We start from the raw sequence: 21,908 nt of genomic DNA, 5'->3' as shown, positions 1-21,908 counted from the left end.
TAAAAGGAGATAAAAAAGAGAAGATATATGCTATCACGATGCTGACATCACCTAATATTTTCCCTTTATACTTGATGCTGCACAGTTCAAAACAGTGGGCCTAGGCATACATTTGTTGACTTATTTGTTAATCTGTTTTGCACTTTCATTTTCATCTGAGGGCTACTGAATGTCTTAAGTTGGACAAAATTCTCAATGCTACCTCTCTGTAATTTTCTCTATTTAATATTTTTAGGCACATATGGGAATTTCTTATTCTATCCTCATTTTCTCTTTATCCTCCTTTTGTATTTTTTTGTAATATAGTGTTGATAAACTCTGGTTAATATGCCCAGATATTGCTTAAGTCCACCTGTTATTTTTATAATGCCCTATCTTTCTTTTAATTTTATTTGATTAGTTTCAAGTATATAGTACATTGGTTAGACATTTATACAGTTTATAAATGATCCCCCTAATTGCTCTTTCTCTCCTCTAGCTCTCTACCTAACTAATACATTAATGTTAACTGCATTCCCTATGCCGTGTTGCCCATCCCCATGGCCATCTACCAACTACTAATTTGTACTTCTTTAACCCTTCACCTCTTTCCTATTATTGTCACATGAATTATATGCCTTTTTAAAACATCTCTTTGAACATTTTATAGCATTAAAAACCCTCTCATATTTCTCTATTCCCAGTGATGCCTAGGATGTGAATTTCAATATTTATTGATCTGTTGACTCTGATAATATTGAATAACTATATTCTTTGTACTTTTGTTCTGTGAGCTCTTTTTTGTCCATTTTTCATTTGACTTTTTTTTCATTGATTTTCTTATAAGTGTAAAGTTAAACATTTTAAATACTTAGAAATCATACATTCAAATCAACTGAATTGTCATAGGAACATGTCCCTGAACAAAGTTTCCAGAGTCATTCAAGCTGAGGTTGCTTACCCTACTTGTCAATAGTGTTTTATTCAAGTATATGTGTAATATTAACTAGATTATTTTATGCATCACTAAAACTCTGAGATTGGAAAAAGTTTATCTTGTTTGTGGTTTCCATTTTTTTTTATTTCAAAGGAATAAAAATTGCAGAATTTAAAGCTAGAAGAATTCTCAAAGACTATTTGCCTATCATTTTTTTTATTTGTACAATGGTATAATTATAAATTTACCTGAAGATAATATTAAGCTATAATGTGTAGCAATCTGAGATCGGCCTTTTATATCTATAGTAAATTTAGTTATTGCATGGTTTGCCACAGCAGCACCAATAGCATTTTTGTTCATAGTGTGCCAAAATGAGAGCAGTAATGTAGATCAGAAAGCAGACATCATATTTTATTATTTTGCTGTTTTATAAGATAGCTGAATCCTCTGTATATGGCTACCTTAGTGTTAAACTTCAGATAGCCTTCAGTCTCTACCTTAATGTTTGTACATACTTTATATTGTTGACCCTTTCTTTAAAATATTTTCTTGACTTATTTTTTCCTTAAATTTTTATAATTTTTATTTTTCAGTTAGAGTTGACATTTGATATTATTTTATATTAGTTTCACATGTACAGCATAGTGGATATATATATATATATATATATATATATATATATATATATAGTGAATACACACACACACATATATTTCATGAAGTGATCCCCTCAATTAGTCTAGTACTCACCTGACACTATACATAGTTATTACAATATTATTGACTATATTTTCCAGGCTATACTCACATCCATTGACTTTTGTAACTACTAATTTGTACTTCTTAATTCCTTCATCTTTTTCACCCATCCCCTCAGTCCTCTCTTCTATCTGGCAACTATCAGTTTGTTCTCTATATCTATGAATCTCTTTCTGCTTTGTTTATTTTGTTCTTTAGATTCCACATATAAGGGAGATCATAGGGTATTTGTCTTTCTCTGTCTGACTTATTTCACTTAGCATAATACCTTCCAGGTTCATCCATGCCATTGGAAACAGTAAGATTTCATTCTTTTTTATGTCCAAGGAATATTCCATCATATATAGGTGCCACATCTTCTTTATACAATCATCTATTGATGGATACTTAGGTTGCTTTCATATCTTGGCTATTGTACATAGTGCGGCAATGAACATAGAGGTCCATATATCTTTTTGAATTAGTGTTTTGTATTTCTTCAGATAAATACCCAGAAGTGGAATTACTAGATGATAAAGTAACTCAATTTTATTTTTTGAAGAACCTCTATTTTGGGGGGAACCACTGTTTTCCATAGTGGCTGCACCAATTTGTAAGCCTATCAACAATTCAACAGTGCATGAGAGTTCCCTTTTCTCTACATCCTTGATAATACTTGTTTTTTGATTTATTGTTGTTAGCCATTCTAACAGGTATGAGGTGATATCATATTGTGCTTTTATTTGCATTTCTCTGATGATTAGAGACTTTGAGCATCTTTTCACATGTCTATTGGTCATCTGTATGTTCTCTGTGGATAAATGTTTATTCAGGTTCTCTTACTAAAATAAAAATACTAAAATTATAAGTCTTTTAGGAAATCAGTCAACAGTGGTTGAAGTTTTCAAAAATATCAGTATCAGTGCCTAGTAAAATTCTAAGTATAATACTGAGGTGTTTTGTATGCCAAAATAAGAAAAATTTGTTCAGTATGATCATAAGAACTAAAATATTTTTAAATAATAGAATAACAAACTCCTTTTGACCTAGTTATAAAAATATCCAGAGTTTACAATTTTTTTTTATATTTGTAGATGTTCTTTCCATCAGGTAAACTTTATTGACTTTAAAAAAATACAGGTATTTTTGACACTAGCTCTCTTTTGAATAGTGTTTTGCGTCCTATCACTTAGTCGTGACTTTCTTAAAACTACATGTTTAGGCAAGAAGGCCTGATTGCTAAGCAGTGGCTATCAAAGCCTTCAACTCTTAAAGTTATAAGTTACATATTTCATTATTTAAATTTAAATCATAATCTGCTTACGGCCATGCCACCCTGAACAAGCCCGATCCCATCTGATCTCAGAAGCTAAGCAGTGTCAGGCCTGGTTAGTACTTGGATGGGAGACCACCTAGGAAGACCAGGTGCTGTAGGCATAAAAAAAATAAAAAATAAAAATAAAAAAATAAATCAATAAATTTAAATCATAATCCAACACAACCAAAATTCTAATATGACAGCATAAGCCTGTGTTTAACAGCTCGAGTTCAAATTTGAATCAATGGAAAGTTTTTTCAATATATTTTGATTATGAAATAGAAAAAGTTTATAGGTAAAATTGTGATAGTTTTAAGAATTATTCAGCAGAGTTTCCTGACTGTACTGTATTTTCTTTCACTATATGTAAGTTTGTTTAAAAATACTGTCTTCATCTTTCTGTCAACTCGTGAGTAGGTTTTCTGAAATTGTAAAATTGTCATAACAATAATTTCTATTTTATTACATTTTCATATTTATTATTTAATTTGATTTCACTCTCACAACCACCTAAGGAAGGTAGGGCAGTTTTTTCTGACTACTTTTTGTTAACTGGGAGACCTGAACCTTAGAGAGATTAAGCTACTTATAATTATAGATCGTTAAGGTCTTTAACATCTCACAGTCTGGCCTTTTTCCATTAAATGAAGAATTTGAGACCCAAAGAAGTCACACAGCTGGAGAAGTCATTTCTTTGGTAACACAGCTATTTATTGCAGATCTAGAACTAGAACATAGGTCTCCTAAATCCTAGCCTAACAAGCTTGACACACCCCAGATGCTGTCTCTAAATAGTAGTGTAGATTGAAATCTGTGTTCTTTTTAAAGTTCTAAAAACTTCTGTATTGGAAAAGCTAAATAGATCATAACATATATAAACTTCAGTTTCAAACTACTTAATTTAGTAGCAAAGAAAATTCATTCAGCAAACATTTACTGAGTAAATAATATGTATCGGAATAATATTAAATTCCAGAAGTAAAACATGAATAAGATAATGCCCCATAAATACAAACTCCAAATTTCTAATTTAGTGTGAAGACAAACACATAAAAACTGTAGAGTTCCTTATTAGTTGTCTATTGCTGTATAAGAAATTAGCACAGATTTAACAATTTAAAACAATACATATTTGTGAATTGGAGGAAAATGGCAGACTAGGTAAAAGCAGAGTTCTCTCAGGTCTGCATTGAAATTACAACCAAAGTATAAAATAATCAATGTGGAGATTCAATTGAAGTCCAGCTGATCATAGCACAGAAGGAGACTGAAATCCTCTACTCTCTTTAAAGGGCCCAAACACGGGCTCTCTCACCTGTGGACACTCACATGGGGCACCGGTGGTGGGTCAGAGGCTTGCTCAAGATTCATACGGGGAAAAGGACTGCATTACCTGGCACCAGAATGAGGGCTGGACATGCAGCCACCATTGTGCCTAACTCAGGGCCCCCTATGGGGCAATCTGTCGACCCCACCATCTTGCCTGTTCAGATCCCTCCCACGTGGCCAATACAGAAGTGCTTGCCTGAGACAGCCACCCCACCCAACAGGCAGATTGTCTGGGACTTTTGTTGCTAGGCGGCTGCCACACCTGGCACCTATTTAGGGCCAAACATTATCAGCAGGCAGCCAGCGCTGTGAGTGCACATTTCCAATACCATTTCAGGCAGATGTTGGCTGCCAACAGGAATTTGGTTGGAACTCGGAGATCTGTGAGCCAGTCACAGATAGCAGCTGGTCATGCTGTGATCTGTGACTTCTGTGGGAACATGCAAACAGTTACCAAAGTTGCAGCAAGACTGAGGCTGTATTGACCTGAGAGCCATTGTCTCCCTGAGGCCATGCCCGACCCAACCCACAATATGCCCAGGTGGACAGTTAATAGACAACTGCCACCACCCCACCCCTCCCCCCAGGTCTCCCAATCCACACAGGCAACAATGTGGACATTGCAGGAAAATCAGTTGCAGTCAGACCTCTGATGCCTGCAAGAGCTGCAGTATTGCATGGGGGGATCTTGGGTCTGTGGGACTGACCCAGACTGCAACTGTTCTCACTATGATCTGTGACTACAGCAGGAACACACGGACACAGTGCAGCAAAACTGAGGCTGTATCGGCCTGACAACCATTGTCTTCCTGAGATCCCACTTTACCCCAGCCACAAAATACCTGCAGCCCATTGACAGGCAGCCTCCACCACCCTGCCCTTCTCTGGGATTTTGCAGTCTGCAAAGGCAACAGATCTTATTTAGCACAGTGAGTGCACTTCAGAGAAAACAGTTGTGGGCAGACCACTGCTCCCTGTATGAGCTGGAATATCTCTTTGGAGGATCTAAGTGATCTGTGGGACCATCCCATACAGCAGCTTATCTCCCTAGGATCTATGACTACTGTGGGAAAATGCAGACACCGAAGTTTTAAAAAACTGAGACTGTATGGGCCTGATGGCCCCTGACTCCCTGAAATCCTGCCCCATCCAATCTACAAAGTGCCCTCTGCATGTTGACAGGCAGCTGCCCCTACCCTGTGGTGTGGCTCATTCTGCATAGTCAGCAGACCTCATCCAGTGAAGCAAGCAGTTCAAGTAATGCAGTGACAGGAAGATCACTGCTGCCAACATGAGATACAATATCGCTTGGACAGATCTTAGGGGATTTGTGGGCCAATCACAGATGATGATAGGTCACACAGTGATAATTGACTTTGGTGGGAGCCCGCAGTCTCAGACCTGGCACCATCTCCAGTGCCATCTAGGCCTGACAGCACCATGACTCACTGAGATGACATCCCACATAACCCACAAATTACCTATGGCAAGTCTGATCCCAGGAAACCCATTCTCATCCTGTACTTTTCTTGAGTCATGAGTTCAACAGCAAACAACAACACTCAGTTCGAGTGGCCCACGGGAAAGCCCATTCATCCAGGAGAAGCTTTGGTGGCAGGCCACAAACTCGCGTCCACAAACTTCAATAATTCTTAAACAGAGCTTGGATGTTTGCAGGCCTGAGGTGGGAAGCAGCTGGCTTTGCTACAATTGGAAACTTGTAGAGGGAAAGACAGAGACAATGCTGGAATATAAACTGACACTACAGTGGCAGGGGAAATTTTGCTCAATAGATCCAGGAGATTTTCGGGGTCCTCGCACCACCCAACATGCATATCACCCGGAGGCTCTTCCAGTTTCAGAGACTTACAGGCAACTTATAGACAGTGTCAGGCCTTGAGGATAACTGATTTTTTTTTCTAAACAGCCTTGGGTCACATACAGGGGATAACCAGACCATGGCCTACAGTGTTGTCTCTTCCAGTATAGGCAGCAGCCATCTACTGAATACTTCATAACTTCTACCAGGTAGCTCTGAGCAGTCAAAGTCAGTGGTTGACCTTGGTCTACTGGGGAGCTCCTTGCAAGGGGCCACAAAACCAATGCACACAGAGGCTGGTATTAAACAACAACAGACCAACTCTTGACTAGTTCCATAAGCAGTACACACAAATTTGTCCAACAAGTGCACAAGCCTGTTTGGACAAATCACGCTCAATGAAGTTAGCCCCCACTTAAAAACTCTTACCTTGTGGGCACAGCCAAATCCCAAAGTTAGTCAACCTGAGCATTAATCCCATCCACTGATGTCCTGACACACAAAAAAAGCTTAGCTACAACAGAAGATCACACACAACACACAAAGAACATGTCCAGAGCACCGGTCACAGATGATCAGGGAAATTACGCCACTGGGCCATTCAGGACACCTTTCATGTAAGGCCATCTCACCAAGACTGAGAGATAAAACAAATATTCCTAACACATAGAATTTAACACAGATAAGCTAATAAAATCAGAAAGCAAAGAAACATGCCACAAATGAAACAACAGGAGAAAACTCCAGAAAATAACCTAAATGAAATGGAGGCAAGCAAACTACCAGAGACATAGTTCAAAATAATGGGTTATATGGATGCTCAACAAACTTAGGGGGAGAATAGATGAGCTCAATGGGAACCTTAACAGAGATATAGTAAGAATAAAAAGAACATAGGAACCATAAAAAAGAATCAGACAGAAATGAAATAACTGAAATGAAGAATACACTAAAAGGATTCAACAGTAGATTGGACAAAGCAGTTCAAATCACCAAACTGGAAGACAAGATAGCAGAATACATCCAATCAGAACAACAAAAATAAAAAATAATTTTAAAAATAAGAGCATAGTTTAAGACACCTCTGGGACAACATGAAGTGTAACAATATCAGCATCATAGGAGTACCTGGAGGAGAAGAGAGAGCAAGGGAATAAGACTCTACTTGAAGAAATAATAACAGAAAACTTTCATAACCTGGCCAAAGAATTAGACACACGAGTTTAGGAAGCAAAAGGAATCCCAAACAAGAGTAATTCAAGCAGACCCACATCAAAACATGTCATACTAAAAATGCCAAAGATCAAAGACAAAGAGAGAATTATAAAAGCAGCAAGAGAAAGTCAGCTAGTTACTCACAAGGGTACCCTCATAAGAATGTCTGCTAATTTTTCCACAGAAACTTTGCAGGCCAGAAAGGACTGGCAAGAAATATTCAAATTTATAAAAATAAATAAATAAATAAACAAACAAACAAGCAGATAGATAGATAGATAACAAGAATCTACAACCACGAATATTCTACCCACCAAGGCTTTTAATTAAAATGAAAGGTGAGATAAAGAGCTTCTCACACAGGAAAAAGCTTAAGGAATTCATCACCAACAAGCCAGCATTACAAGACATGTTAAAGGGACTTCTGTAAAAAAAAAATGAAGGGGTATAAAAGACAAAAGAAATAAAAAATTTGAATACTAAAATGGCAGTAACTATGTGCCTTTCAATAATCACTTTAAATGCAAATGGATTAAATGCTCTAATCAAAAGACATAGGGCAGCTGAATGGATAAGAAAACAAGACCCATGCATATGTTGTCTACAAGAGACTCACTTCAGATCAAATGACACTCAAAGAGTGGAAAAATATATTTCATGCAAATGGAAATGAAAAAAAGAGATGGGGTAGCAATATTTATATCAGACAAAATAGACTTTAAAACAAAGTCTAAGTTCAGAGAAAAGGAGGGCATTATGTAATGATAAAGAGATCAATAAGTCAAGAGGACATAACCGTAGTAAACATATACACACCCAACATAAGAGCACCTACATACATAAAGAAGTTATTGACTGACATAAAAGGAGAGACCAACATTAATACACACATAGTAGGAGACCTTAATACCACATTGACACCAATGAACATCAGATCTTCCAGACAAAAAATCAACAAGGAAACAAAGGGCCTAAATGACACACTAGACCAGATGAATTTAATAGATATTTTCAAAGCTTTTCCCCCCAAAGCAGCAAAATGTACATTCTTCTCAAGTACACCTGGAACATTTTCCAGGATAGACCACATGTTAGAACACAAAACAAGTTTCAACAAATTTAAGAAGATTGAAATGATATCACCCATCTTTACCCATCAAAATGTTATGAAACTAGATATCAACTACAAAAAAAAAGCTGGAAAATACACAAACACATGGAGACAAAAAACATGCTATTGAACAATGAATGGGTTATTAATGAGATCAAGGAAGAAATCAAAAGATACCTAGAGACAAAGGAAAATAAAAATACAATGACTCAAAATTTATGGGAAACAGCAAAAGCATTCCTAAGAGAGAAATTCTTGAGGCCTACTTCAAGAAACAAGAAAAAGCTCAAATAAACAATCTAACCTTACACTTAAAAGAACTAGAAAAAAAACAGTAAACAAAGCCCAAAGTGAATAGAAGGAAGGAAATAATAAGTAATCAGAGTGAAAATAAAAGAAATAGAGTCTAGAAAAACAATACAAAAGATCAATGAAACCAAAAGCTGGTTCTTTGAAAGAATAAACAAAAACAAAACCCTTAACCAGACTTATCAAGGAATAAAGAGAGAGGACTCAAATAAATAAAATCATAAATGAAAGAGGAGAAATAACTACAGACTCCTCAGAAATGCAAAAGATTATAAGAAAATACTATGAACAATTATGTGCCAACAAAAAGGACAATCTGGAAGAAATTAATACATTCCTAGAAGTATATAATCTCCCAAGACCGAATCAAGAAGAAACAGAATTGGAAAGGAAGAAGTAAATGTCTTGTTATTTGCAGATAACATGATACTATATAGAGAGAGAATCCTAAATTCCTCCAGAAAACTGTTAGAACTGATCAATTAATTTAGTAAAGTAGAAGGACACAAAGTTAATATTTAGAAGTCAGTGGCATTTTTATACACCAGTGATGAATTTGCAGAAAGAGAAATTAAGAAAACAATCCCATTTAAAATTGCATCAAAAGCAATAAAATACCTGGGAATCAAATCAACCAAAGAGGTAAAAGACCTATTCTCAGAAAATTATAAGTCACTGAAAAAAGAAATTGAAGAAGATACAAATAAATGGAAGTATATACTGTGCTCATGGGTAGGAAGAATCAACATCATTCAAATGGCCATACTACCCAAAGCAATCTATATATTCAATGCAATCCCTATCAAAATACCAATGACATTTTTTTCAGAGAACTAGAACAAATAATCCTAAAATTTATATGGAATCATAAAAGACCCTGAATAGCCACAGCAATCTTAAGAAAGAAGAATAAAATTGGTGGTACACAGTACCTGACATTAAACTATACTACAAGGCTACAGTCATCAATACAGCATGTTACTGGCATAAAAACAGATACATTAATCAATGGAACAGAATAGAAAGCCCATAAATAAATCTATCCCTGTATGCATACTTAATATATAACAAATGAGTTAAAAATATACGATAGGGTAAAGCCAGTCTCTTCAATAAATGGTGCTTGAAAAATTGAACAGATACATAATTGAACAGATACATGCAAAAAAAGAAACTGAACCGTATACAAGAATAGATTCAAAATAGATTAAAGTCTTAAATGCAAGGCCCAAAACCATAAAACATCTAAAAGAAAATATAGGCAGTAATATTTCTGTTATTGCTACTAGGATTTTATTTTCAGACATATCTCCTTTGGGCAAGGGAAACAAAAGAAAAGGTAAACAAATGGAACAACATCAAACTAAAAAGTTTTTATACAGCATAGGAAACCATCAAGAAAATGAAAACAATTGACTGAATGGGAGAAGATATTCACTTGTGATACTTCCAATAAGAGGTTAATATCTAAAATATATAAAGAACTCATACAACTTAGCAACAACAAAAACATCAGCAAAACAAACGATCCAATTAAAAAATAGGCAGAAGACCGCAACAGATATTTCTCCAACGAGGAAATTCAGATGGCCAATAAACATATGAAAAGATGCTCAATGTCATTAATCATCAGAGAAATGAAAATTAAAGTCACAATGAGATATCACCTTATACCTGTCAGAATGGCTATCATCAATAAATTAAAGAGCAAAAAGTGTTTGTGAGGATGAAGAGAAAAGGGAACCCTCAAACATTGTCAGTGATTGCAAATTGGTAGTCACTATGGAAAACAGTATGGAGGTTCCTCAAAAAATTAAAAATGGATATACCATTTAACCCAGCAATTGCACTTCTGAGTATTTATCCAAAGAAAACCAAAACAATAGTTTGTAATGATCTGTGCACCCCAGTGTTCATGGCAGCACAACTTGAAATAGCCAAGGTATAGAAGCAACCTAAATGCCCATCGACAGATGATTGGGTAAAGCAATTATGGTTTATATATACAATGGAATATTTATCAATCATGAAAAGGATGAAATCCTACTATTTGCAATAACATGGATTGACATAGAGGTCATTATGCTGATTGAAATAAGTCAGACAGAGAAAGATAGATACGATATGATTTCACTTATAAGAGGACTCTAAGGAACAAGAACAAGTTAATCAAAGACAGATTCACATATATAGAGGACAATCTGGTGAAAGCCAGAGGGGAGGGCGTTTGGGGAACTGAGAGAAAGGAAGGGAGGGTTAAAGGAATACAAATTTGTAGTTGGTAGATGGTCATGGGGATGTGAAGCATGGCCTAGGGCATAGAGTTAGCATTAATATAATGACTAGGCGGAGAGCCAGAAGAGAGAAAGCAATTTGGTGGATCATTTTATAAACTATATAAATGTCTAACCAATGTGCTGTATACTTGAAACTAATAATAAAATGAAATTTAAAAAAATAAATTTTTGTTAGGTCACAGTTTCCATGGGAGTCTGGACATAGCTTACCTGGGTGCTCTACTCAGAGTCTCAGAATTCTGCAATCAAGTTGTCCACTGTGGTTGATGTCTCCTCTAAGGCTTGGTTGGCATCCTCTTTTAAGGATCTGTGATTGGTGACATAATTAATTTCTTTGCAGCTGTAGAACTTAAGTTTACTTGCGTCTTCAAAACCAGCAGGAAGAGAGGCTCTGATCCTTTAAGTCTCTGATCTGTTGATCTTATTTTAAAGAACATCTGACTAGGTCAGCCTCACCCAGAATGCCTCTCTTTTAATTACCTCAAAATCAACCCATTAGGGACTTTAATTGTGTCTGAAAAAATTCCTTCATTTTTGCCATGTGAATAACCTAATCATTTGTAAGGACATACATCATATTCATAGGACCTGTCCATACTCAGGGAGGGAGAATTATACTGGACATGTACACCAGGGGGTATAGAGTTCTAAGGGACAACTTAGAATTTTGCCTACCACAATTACAAGCAAGTCATGGGGTTAAAGCTTAACTTTAAATCTAATAATATACAAAGTTTATCTAACGGAACTTTACTTTTGAGTCTTATATGTATCAATGAAACAGCAAATATTTATGTTTAAATTTTATTAAGTTTTAATTACAATGAGATATAAAAATACACTCTTGCAAAAATTCGGGCATTAAAGATAAAGTTCCTCAGACCATCACCCACAATTCAAGTCATTTCGCCAGAGGAAACCACTGTTAATAGTTTGGTACAGATCCTTTAAGACCTTTACCCATGCATTTTTAAATTCGTCTATATCTATAAAAATGTATATGCATTATTTTATGCATTATTAATATATGAATAAGATTATACCGAGCATATAGTTTTGCATTTTGTCTTTTCCTTAGCAATATGTTTTTATTTTTCCATTCTGATACAGATAATTTTACCTAATTATTTTTAAACTAATACTTAATTTTCCAAAACATAGATAAACCATGGTTGATTTTGCCATTTCCCACTGCGAATATTTAGTTTGTAAATTTTCACAGTTTCAAATACTGCTGCAAAGAATATTCTTGTATAGAATTGCTTTTACATGTTTAACTGTTTTCTTAAGGTAGATAGCATGAAGAGAAATCATTGGGCCATAGGAAAGCTTTTATAGTTTTTCCTACACTGTAAAAAATTAATCGGTATTCATATCCACTCTTTTTTTGTGTGCTTAGACTATGATCTCTTTTTTTCTACCTCAGATTAATATAGTTTGATATGATAAATCATTTTTTAAATTCAAACACTGCCCCTCATTTTGTGCATATTCCTTTTATTCTTCATTTCCTGTTCTATTCACATTTCTCACTTTTTTTTGAGCAAACACATTATGTATTCTATGTGTATCTCCTTTGTATATTAATTTACATAATCATAAAATATATAGCATTTTATTTTGCTATTTAAGAAGCTTGTTCTGTCTTTGAATTCTATTACTTGGCTTCTAGACTCCAATAAGAGATATGGGGCACTAAAATATCCAGTTCACCTGTTACTCTTACATGGCCAAATGAAAATAAATTCTTCAGATTGAAGCATATCCTTATTACAAGAAAACATTATTATTTAAACATGTAAATTGGGATCCAAAATTTACAGATTTCTCCCCTCTGTTTGGTTTAGAGACATTCTTAAAGCAATATTTGTGTAAAAACATAAAACTGTACAAAGCAGATTCCATCATTGGACTAGTACAAAACATTAGACTACATAATAGTCTCAATTCAAATCTATTTGGCTCTTTCGTTTAACCTATATTAATGATTTACTACATATGAACTGTATATTATAGTGATATATTCCTTGGTATATACATAAATTATATATATAATTATATACATATAATTATATATACATATACATATGTGTATACACACACACACACATACACAAAAGAAAGGAATTTCCCATTGGGTGAGAAATGGTTTCTGATTTATAACCTGTACAAAGATGAATGATTCTTCTTTCCAACTGGTAGAAATAGGAAACAAGTTTATGGAACTGGTTTCTTCTTCTAATATAGACTTGTTTCCTTTTGTGTGTGTGTGTGTGTGTGTGTGTGTGTGTGTGTATAATGGTCATCTGTCTTTATAAGTAGCCCTTTATCTTGCTCATGAACTCTTAGGATCCTGTTGTGTATGTATTCATTCTTTGCTATTGCTATGTAACGTTTATTTTAATTTGCTTCTCTCTGTCTCCCTCTCTGTTTCTCTGTCTCTCTCTCTCTGTCTCTGTCTCTCTCTCTCTCTCTCTCTCTCTCTCTCACACACACACACACACACACACACACACACACATTTAGTCAGACCATTGTGAAGATTAGATTTCTGGAATGCTAGTGAAGACTGATATGCTTTCTTAACCCTCTTCACTACCTTCTGTATTTTAGCAAGATTTTACTCTGAGAGGGACATATAGTTAATAGTCACCAATTGTGCTTCTTCTTATCCCTCTACAAGGAAGTAGCCTAAAAAGCCAAGTTGCAAGATTCTACTGCTTCTTTTAAGGATCACAAGTTTCATAGGTGACACTTGGAAAGAGATAATGACCACCTATCTCCCTCATCCTGGGCACACAGGAAGGTAGGTGAGTAGCAGCTCCTCCAAGACATATATTTACATTTGCACTATTGTGTGAAAACTTTATCTGCTACTTCAGAACATTGCTTCCTATCCTGCTTGCCTATAAGGTGACAATCAACTCAAAGAAATAGCTTCTATTCAATGATAAAGATGAAAAGGAAAAACTTGGAATGCCAGGGAAATTCTTCCTTCCTTGAGGATCTTATAAGCTATTTAACATATGTTTATGGAGAATCTAATAACATGAAGGGACTTAGGGATGAATAAGACTCACCCTGTTCTCAAGAAGCTTATTTTAGCAGAATGAAAGCTATTAAGAACATTTTTCTGTCTCCTAGACTCCACAGGCAGATGTGGGCTTTTTCTTGGCTGCCCACAAATGTAGCGTTATTGCATCTATAAATTACTAAAACCATAGAATTAAACAGAGTTGTGGGTAACAAGGTTGACCCTTTCATTGTGATAGCTGTGGCAATAAGGAGCTACAACTAGCAATATGATGATACGGCCAGCTTAGATGTCAGTGCCTCATGGGAATATATTTACCCACAGATTGGTGATGCCAGCTTGAGCAGTAAGCCTAATATTCTGGTAAAATATACTTGGGGTGTCAACTCAAGAACAGCATCTCATTCTAGAACTTGTTTCACATCTAATAGAGGGTCATAGATGTATTTGCATAAAACTGCATGCCACTTTCTTAAAATTCATACATGTCTAAATATTCTCTAATGATATTAGATTATTTTTTGCCAGTTTTTCTTGTCTTGACTTTCAACAGATGTTTTTTTTACCTATCCAGTATCATTGACTCAAATGTCCTATTTATACAGTAACCAAATTTTGTAAGACATGCTTAATTTCAAACATTCTCTCCTATTATTATTCTAAACTATCAGTGTTCCATAAATTCTGTTTTTTTCAATATCCAAATTATAGCTCCTGGATTGTATCTGGTACCACAACACAAAACTCATTCATCAGATATTATGGCCTAATTTGTTAGGCCATATTTTGCTCCTGCACCATGATTTAATGCTCTAATTTCTAGGTGGGAAATGTGTTTTGAGCCACTTAAAATTAGAAAATGGTAATTGGTTATTAGTGTAATGATTTAGCATTTAAAATTTCCCAAAAAGTTGATTAATTCTTTTATTTTAGAGTGAAATAGAAAAGAATGGGTAAAAGATTCAAAGCAAGTCTTACCCAAGTGTTTTTCTTGTTTCTATCAACTTTGTAAGCTGCATGTGTTACTTTTTAGTTAATTGGACCATGAGGAAACTAAAGGACAGAAAAGTCTCTCCAAGGTGGAAACCCAATACATTTCAAATCATTAGGAAATTAATGTTTATTCTGAATTGTGGCCCTTTAAGGCCATTATTTTATTTTCTTTTTCATAGAAGATCAAGAAGAGGAAATAGTCATAAGTAATCTTCAAATTTTAAATAGAATCTATCAGGAAACATTTTGCTACTTAATAAAAAGTCTAGATAAAGTACTTCTTAAATTTACTGTTCATCTGTGTTTTTCTTTTTTAAAAAAAAATGTATGTGATATGTGCACATACATATAATTCAACTACTTTTCTTTTAGACTGAGGCTTATCCACAGTTACGAGATAAGTTTTTTTAGGCCCGTGGAAGATTCTAAGTGTCGGGTATATAGAGAAGACTAGAAAATGTTACTTCTCAGATTAGCACAATTGTTGAAAAGAACTATCAACCTTTGAAATCCAAATCTCTTACTGCCCTGATTACAGTACTGAACTTTAAGTGGGTAAAATGTATTTCAAAGGAAAGTTTGCCTTCTGCTAATGCAACTCTATTGGAATTTCCCTCCTCCAAGGCTTTGGACTCTTCTGGACATCTATTCATCTGCAACAGAGGATAAAGTCATGATGTGATGGATAAGCCATAGAAGTAAGAAATACACATGTGGACTATAGACCTCCAAAAAAATTGAGCTTACTGAGGATCCGTGCCAGAAGTTGGAAATGTCTGAGATGTTAAGGGGTAGGTACTTTGGTAGTTATTGTTATTAAGAGGTGTCTGTGTGTGTGTGTGTGAGCGCGCACACGCGCACGCGTGCGTGTGTATGTAAGGGTAGACTCTATAGTGAGAGCATTATCATTATCCGTATAATATAAAATGTTGAGGCTACTTTTATAAGAAAAGTTGAAGTATCAAAGAAGTCAAAGCAGTACTGAAAATATGAAGTACATAGCTATTAATATTATCTTCTTAGGTTGAAAGTCTTTTATAACATGAATTTAGCCTAGGCAGTAGTGAGAGAAAAAGAACTACTCTTTATTGAGCTTTACTACTAAAGTACTTTTATAAGTACCAAGTGCTTTACATGTGTTATCCAGTTTAATCCTCATAAAATTCCTATTAGGTATGTACTACTATCATCTCCATTTTACACAGAGAAAACAGTCTTGAATGGGTTACTTTACTTGCCTAAGGTCATGTAGCTATTAAGCTCAGGGTTGTGTTTTAGATCCAGATCTCTCAGACATCTAACACTACTTAGAAAGGACTAAAAATCTAAGAGAAAACTATGACTATATAATTTCATGGCGTTCTTATGAGAATTATACATCTACTTTATTTTAGTTTTCTCAGGAATTTTTTTTTCATATAGTATGTTCATAAAATGCTTCAGCAACCCGAAAATATGCAACCGAAGAAAAATTAGCACTAGAGGTAGAAGCAACTATTCTCAAGCAATGAAACAGCCATGGTTCTGGCTTTTTAAAATCCTTTTCCCTTCTTCATTTTTCCATATATTATGTAAATGAAGACCAAATTTTCCAGAGTAGTTATAACCTTCGTAACTGCAGAAATGAAGCCTTCCATTTTAATATGTTTAATTTATTTAGCTAAAGCAACAATGGAAAATTTATTCAAACTGATTCTTGACTCATGTCACATATTTTTGGACACTTGATCAGTCTAAGGAATTTAAGCCTCTTTTAATTTTATAATTTAGACACATTTAGATGGTTTCAAAGGTAGAAATACTAGCCTATTTTTATTAAGTTACAACCTTAGAACTTATTCTGTATGGAATTTATTAACTTCTCATTATATCTTTACTGATATTTTTCAGAATTCATTAATTATGTCGAAATTATAGGCAGCTATAATATAGCGGCGAGATCCTTTGATTTGAAGTCAAAGGATCTGAATTGAAATGTCAGCTCTGCCTGTTATTTATGATGTAAATTTGGGTAATTAATCTCTCAGATCCTCAGTTTTCTCATCTGTAATATTGGGATAATAATCTTGGCCTCGTGTAGTTTCTGTGAGAAAAGCTTGAGATGATAAATGTGAATGTACTTTGCAGATAATAAAATTTATTGTAATATAAGGAGAAAGAGAATCAAATGAATATTAAGGGAAAACTTAACTACTGTCATAGTTGATTCATAAGTTTTTTTTCTTTTTGTTGCTCCCAGCAAGACTAAGATCTGCATATTACCGAGAAAGAGTAGCATGGGTCACATTTCTTGACTCTCCTACCTATTGCCCCAGGAGCCATACAATAGTTGATAAGATACTGACAGGAAGGTTAAAATGTATGAAATAACTGCCTGCTAAATTATTCTCTTCATGTAAAGTGATCTCTCATCAATATATATCAATATCTTGGTTCAGGTTAATTAAAGGAACTTTTGGGATAGACAGTAGTTTCATAACAAAACCCAAAAGAACCACTGAGATGAGACATTGAAGTCGAGTAGGAAAGGAACTAGACTGGAAGAAAGAGGACCAGAGTGCCAATCCCACACTACTAATTGCATAATCTAAGGCAAGTCCCTTTTTCATCTTGGCCTCTATACAATGACATGGGATAGACTAAATTATCTCTAAGGTCTATTTCAACTTTGATAATCCGTGATCTTATTTTTAATTATAATAAAATATTCAAATTGTATAAATTTTTGGATGCCATTATATACTTCAAAAGGAAAAAAATATGCAATTTGTTTCTGCATTGTGTTATAATAAACATTTACTTACATTAATGGTTTATTGTAGTATAATTAACATAAGTCTTTACATTTTCAAAGTATTTTAAGATATAGCATTTTATTTGTCTCAAAATAATGATATTTCTTCATCTTTATATAATAAATTAAGAAACTAAAGCTCAAAGAATTTATAATGAATTATGAGTTTCATAAAAAATTAAGAAACTGAGGTTGAAAGGTTTGCAGTCACATAGTACACAATAGAGCCAGAAATCTGAATCTGGTCTGTCTCTAAGCCCAATGTTTTTCCAATACACCAAGATACCTAGGTGATTTTCTCCAGCCTTAGAGTTAGCAGAATTCATCTAGAAAATGAATTTAAAAGAAAAGTTACACTCTTTTTCATATGTTAAAAGTAAAGAATAAGGACAATTTTTTTGTAGTCCTTAAAAATTCTTAAAAACTGAAGCTGCTAACAACATTCAGGCAATTGCACAAATAAAATGTAAACGCATCTTTCAGAGCTCTATAGTTTATGAAAGACTAAATAAATAGTATTTATAACACACTTTAATATCATTGGAAGACTATGGCTATTTAAATGTAATATTAGAGTGTAACAGGAAATACATTCTAAATATGTAACATGTAACAGAAAGGGAAAGAAAAAAGAATGGTATATAAGGAGACACTCATTATCTAAGGATCATCTATCACACTCACCATGTTAGTACAGACTTTTGTGGCAACTAATGTACTCTCTACTTTTCCTTTCCCATGTCTCTTCCATCGTTGCCCCCAATAAATATAATTCTAAGTTTTAACAAGTTTAAAGTTAATTATCTCGATCAATGAGTGGAGTGGTTGCTTGTTATTGGTGTCATAGCAACAAGAAAATAAACAACCAATGGAGATTTTGTGTCTAAAATCATTAATAATGGTTTCAGAAAATGTGTCTTTTGGGGGGAGCTTATGCGTTAAAATTAAAGAAACTCTATTTCTCTAATGAATAAATGGTTTGGAATGTGGAAGCCATTAACATTCTAATTAGCATGTTAAAGTTGTAATCAGATCCAGCAAGAGAAATTTTGGTATATTAGGGTCAGACTTTGGAAGAGAAGCCTGTATGCATTATGAAGAAGACTGATGTTCCAAAAACATGCATTCCAAGCCTTTCCAGTCCATGGAAAAGTAGATATCAAATATTTACTAAGAACCCAAGTCTGTTGGGGAGGCAACAGTTTTAAGATATGACCACCAACTTCCTGGGACTTACGTCCTTATGGGAGACATGGAAAGATACATTACATCCATTATCTTACTTAATAAGCAAACTAGCTTATGAAGTAAGGAACTCAGAATCAAAGAACTTAGGTAACTTGCCCAAAGTCACACACTAGTATGTGACAAGATCAAGATTCAAACTTATTGTTTGCACAATCTATACATTTCTTTATACAACACATGGGACAAGATAGACACAGAAAAAAATAACACTTTAGTAGTAAAATATCTAAAACATACTGTAAGTAAAAAAAGAATCTAAAGAAGGGTGATCTGAATCCAAATTGGATCTTAATCATAGTTCATGTTTTCCTCACAAAGGATAAAATATCTAAGGTCAGTCTTATAAATTATCTAATTAGAAAAAAACTGAGGAATGGATAACCTTCTCTCTGAGTCTTTCTTCATTTGTAAAACAGGAATGATGCTATTCACCCCACAGTACCATTGCTAGGGTTGAATAAGATGATATATAATTTAGTAAATTAAAAAGCATTAAACACTGTAAGTTATTATTACTTTCTAAAGTATAAAAGTGTGACGTATGTAATGTGTGTACATAGAGCTGACTGTGAGGATACTGTATGGATAACTTTTTCCCATTACCAACTCAGAGGATCATAAAATTTCTGGATAGGGTGGAAACAAAGGTATTCCAATTAAACTCCCACCTGCTACTTGTTAGGAAGGAACCTGGAATAGAAAGAGGTCTGGTGTCTCTTAAGGGAATTTATTTCTACCTTGGTATAGTCATTTCTCTCCCAAGTTCTATTCATTTTAGACAGTAGTGCTGCAAATTCTTTATCCTCTTATAAATTGACTTGAATTCACCTTTTCTTTCACTTTTAAAGACGATAATGTTTATTAAAGTAAAAATGTTATACTCATTTCATTGTAGTCTTTCTTCTAATTGCCAATTTCCAAAAATATGGGAACTGGAAGATAGGAAGGCAGTCTGCTTAGTTATACTCATTGTTTCTGATTTGTACTCCTAAAAGCAGAGTCCAGTGTCTTTTTATTCCTACAAAACAAACAAACAAACAAACAAACAAACAAACAAACAAAATCTAACTCATTGGGGGTGATGATCTAACCCAAAGGCCAAAAGAAGGGAGAGAAGGACCCATTGTTTCATCTTTCAGTTCACTTAATATGGATGTGAATCTCTACCTGGATGCTAATTCATCTCAGAGAAAAGCCTGGCACTAATTTGAATCAGGTTGTATTTTACAGTAGGTAACCATATCATCACAGTCTTCAGTATACATCTCTTAATTCCAAAAGTAATGTTAGTCATTTTCAGTAACTCTAAACATACCTTCTAGTGAAACAATAATATTATAATGGTAGTTAACCAAAACACCACTCCGTAAACTGTATAAATATCTAACCATTGGACTGTGTACCTAAAACTAATAAAGAAAAAAGTTATTACTTTTAGATGAAAAAAACACAGGTGACATTTATTATCTTCTTTGTGTGCTTTTCTGGTTTCCATTTTTTATGGCAAACATTTATTACATATACAATTAAAAATAATTTATTGAGATGAAATTTGTAGGACATAATAGCAACAATTTTAAAGTTAAACAATGTGGTGGCATTTAGTACACTCACAATGTTGTGCAACCACCTCTGTATAGTTGGAAATATCCTAAGTAAAACCTTTACCCATTAATTAGTCTCTCCTATTCTTCTCTGCCTTTACCCCCTGGCAACTACCACTCTGCTTTGTCTTTATGGATTTATCAATAGTGAATTTTTAATGTATATTTTAAATATATCATGTATATAGAATTATACAGTGTGTATGCCTTCTTTTACTTATCATGTTTTCAGATTCATTCATGTTGTAGCATGTATCAGTACTTCATTTTTTAAATAAATTTATTTATTTAAATTAGCTTCAAGTATGCAGTACATTGGTTAGACATCTATAATGTTCATAAAATGATCTCCCCCCAATTGCTCCCTCCCTCCCCTGGCCCTCCACTTAACCATCATATTAATGCTAACTGCATTCCCTCTGTCATGCTCCCAATACCCAACTATTAACTACTAATTTGTACTACTTTAACCCTTCATCCCATTCTCCCAGCCTCGCAAACCCTTCCCCTCTGTACGTAACCAAATTGTCCACTATATTTGTGAGTCTGTTTTAATTAGTTTGTTCTTTTTATTCCTTAGATACCACATATGAGTGAAATCATATGGTATTTATCTTTCTCTGTCTGACTTATTTCACTCAGCATGATAACCTTTAGTTCTATCTATGCCATTGCAAATGGTAGGATTTCATTTTTTTAATAGCTGAGTAATATTCCATTCTATATATGAACCATAATTTCTTTATCCAGTCATCTTTTGATGAGCATTTAGGTTGCTTCCATATCGTGGCTATTATAAATTGTGCTGCCATAATATTGGAGTGCATAGATCTTTATGAATTATTGTTTTGGTTTTCTTTAGATAAATACCCAAAAGTGCAATTGCTGGGTTAAAAGGTATATCCATTTTTAATTTTTTGAGGAACCTCCATACTGTTTTTCATAGTGGATATACCAATTTGCAATCCCACCAACAATGAATGAGGGTTTCCTTTTCTCCTCATCCTCGCCAACACTTGCTGTTTTTGTTTTATTGATGATAACCATTCTAACAGGTGTGAGATGATATCTCACTGTGGCTTTAATTTGCATTTCTCTGATGATTAGCAACCTTGAGCATCTTTTCATATGTCTGTTAGCCATCTGTATTTCGTCTTTGGAGAAGTATCTGTTCAGGTCT

At 34.3% G+C, this 21,908-nt stretch overlaps 1 protein-coding gene and 1 pseudogene across 16 annotated transcripts in view; both read left to right on the top strand.

Moving 5' to 3' along the window:
- Positions 1-21,908, top strand: part of ZC3H12B (zinc finger CCCH-type containing 12B) — a 335,593-nt gene that overhangs the window by 227,796 nt on the left and 85,889 nt on the right. For 14 of the 16 annotated variants that reach the window (XM_036226362.1, XM_036226359.1, XM_016123404.2 and 11 more), the window contains 2 exons: positions 13,739-13,865; positions 15,707-15,873. The gene's annotated coding sequence lies outside the window, so the exon portion shown is untranslated. The remainder of the gene's footprint in view (positions 1-13,738; positions 13,866-15,706; positions 15,874-21,908) is intronic. The other 2 variants (XM_036226360.1, XM_036226367.1) reach the window with 2 other exon arrangements.
- On the top strand, positions 2,976-3,094 carry LOC118608595 (annotated as a pseudogene).

This window comes from Rousettus aegyptiacus, unplaced genomic scaffold (assembly GCF_014176215.1).
Source record: "Rousettus aegyptiacus isolate mRouAeg1 unplaced genomic scaffold, mRouAeg1.p scaffold_m13_p_9, whole genome shotgun sequence".
Taxonomy (NCBI): Eukaryota; Metazoa; Chordata; class Mammalia; order Chiroptera; family Pteropodidae; genus Rousettus; species Rousettus aegyptiacus.
The sequence above is the reverse complement of the archived record's forward strand: the minus strand, read 5'-3'. Positions and strand labels throughout refer to the sequence as shown.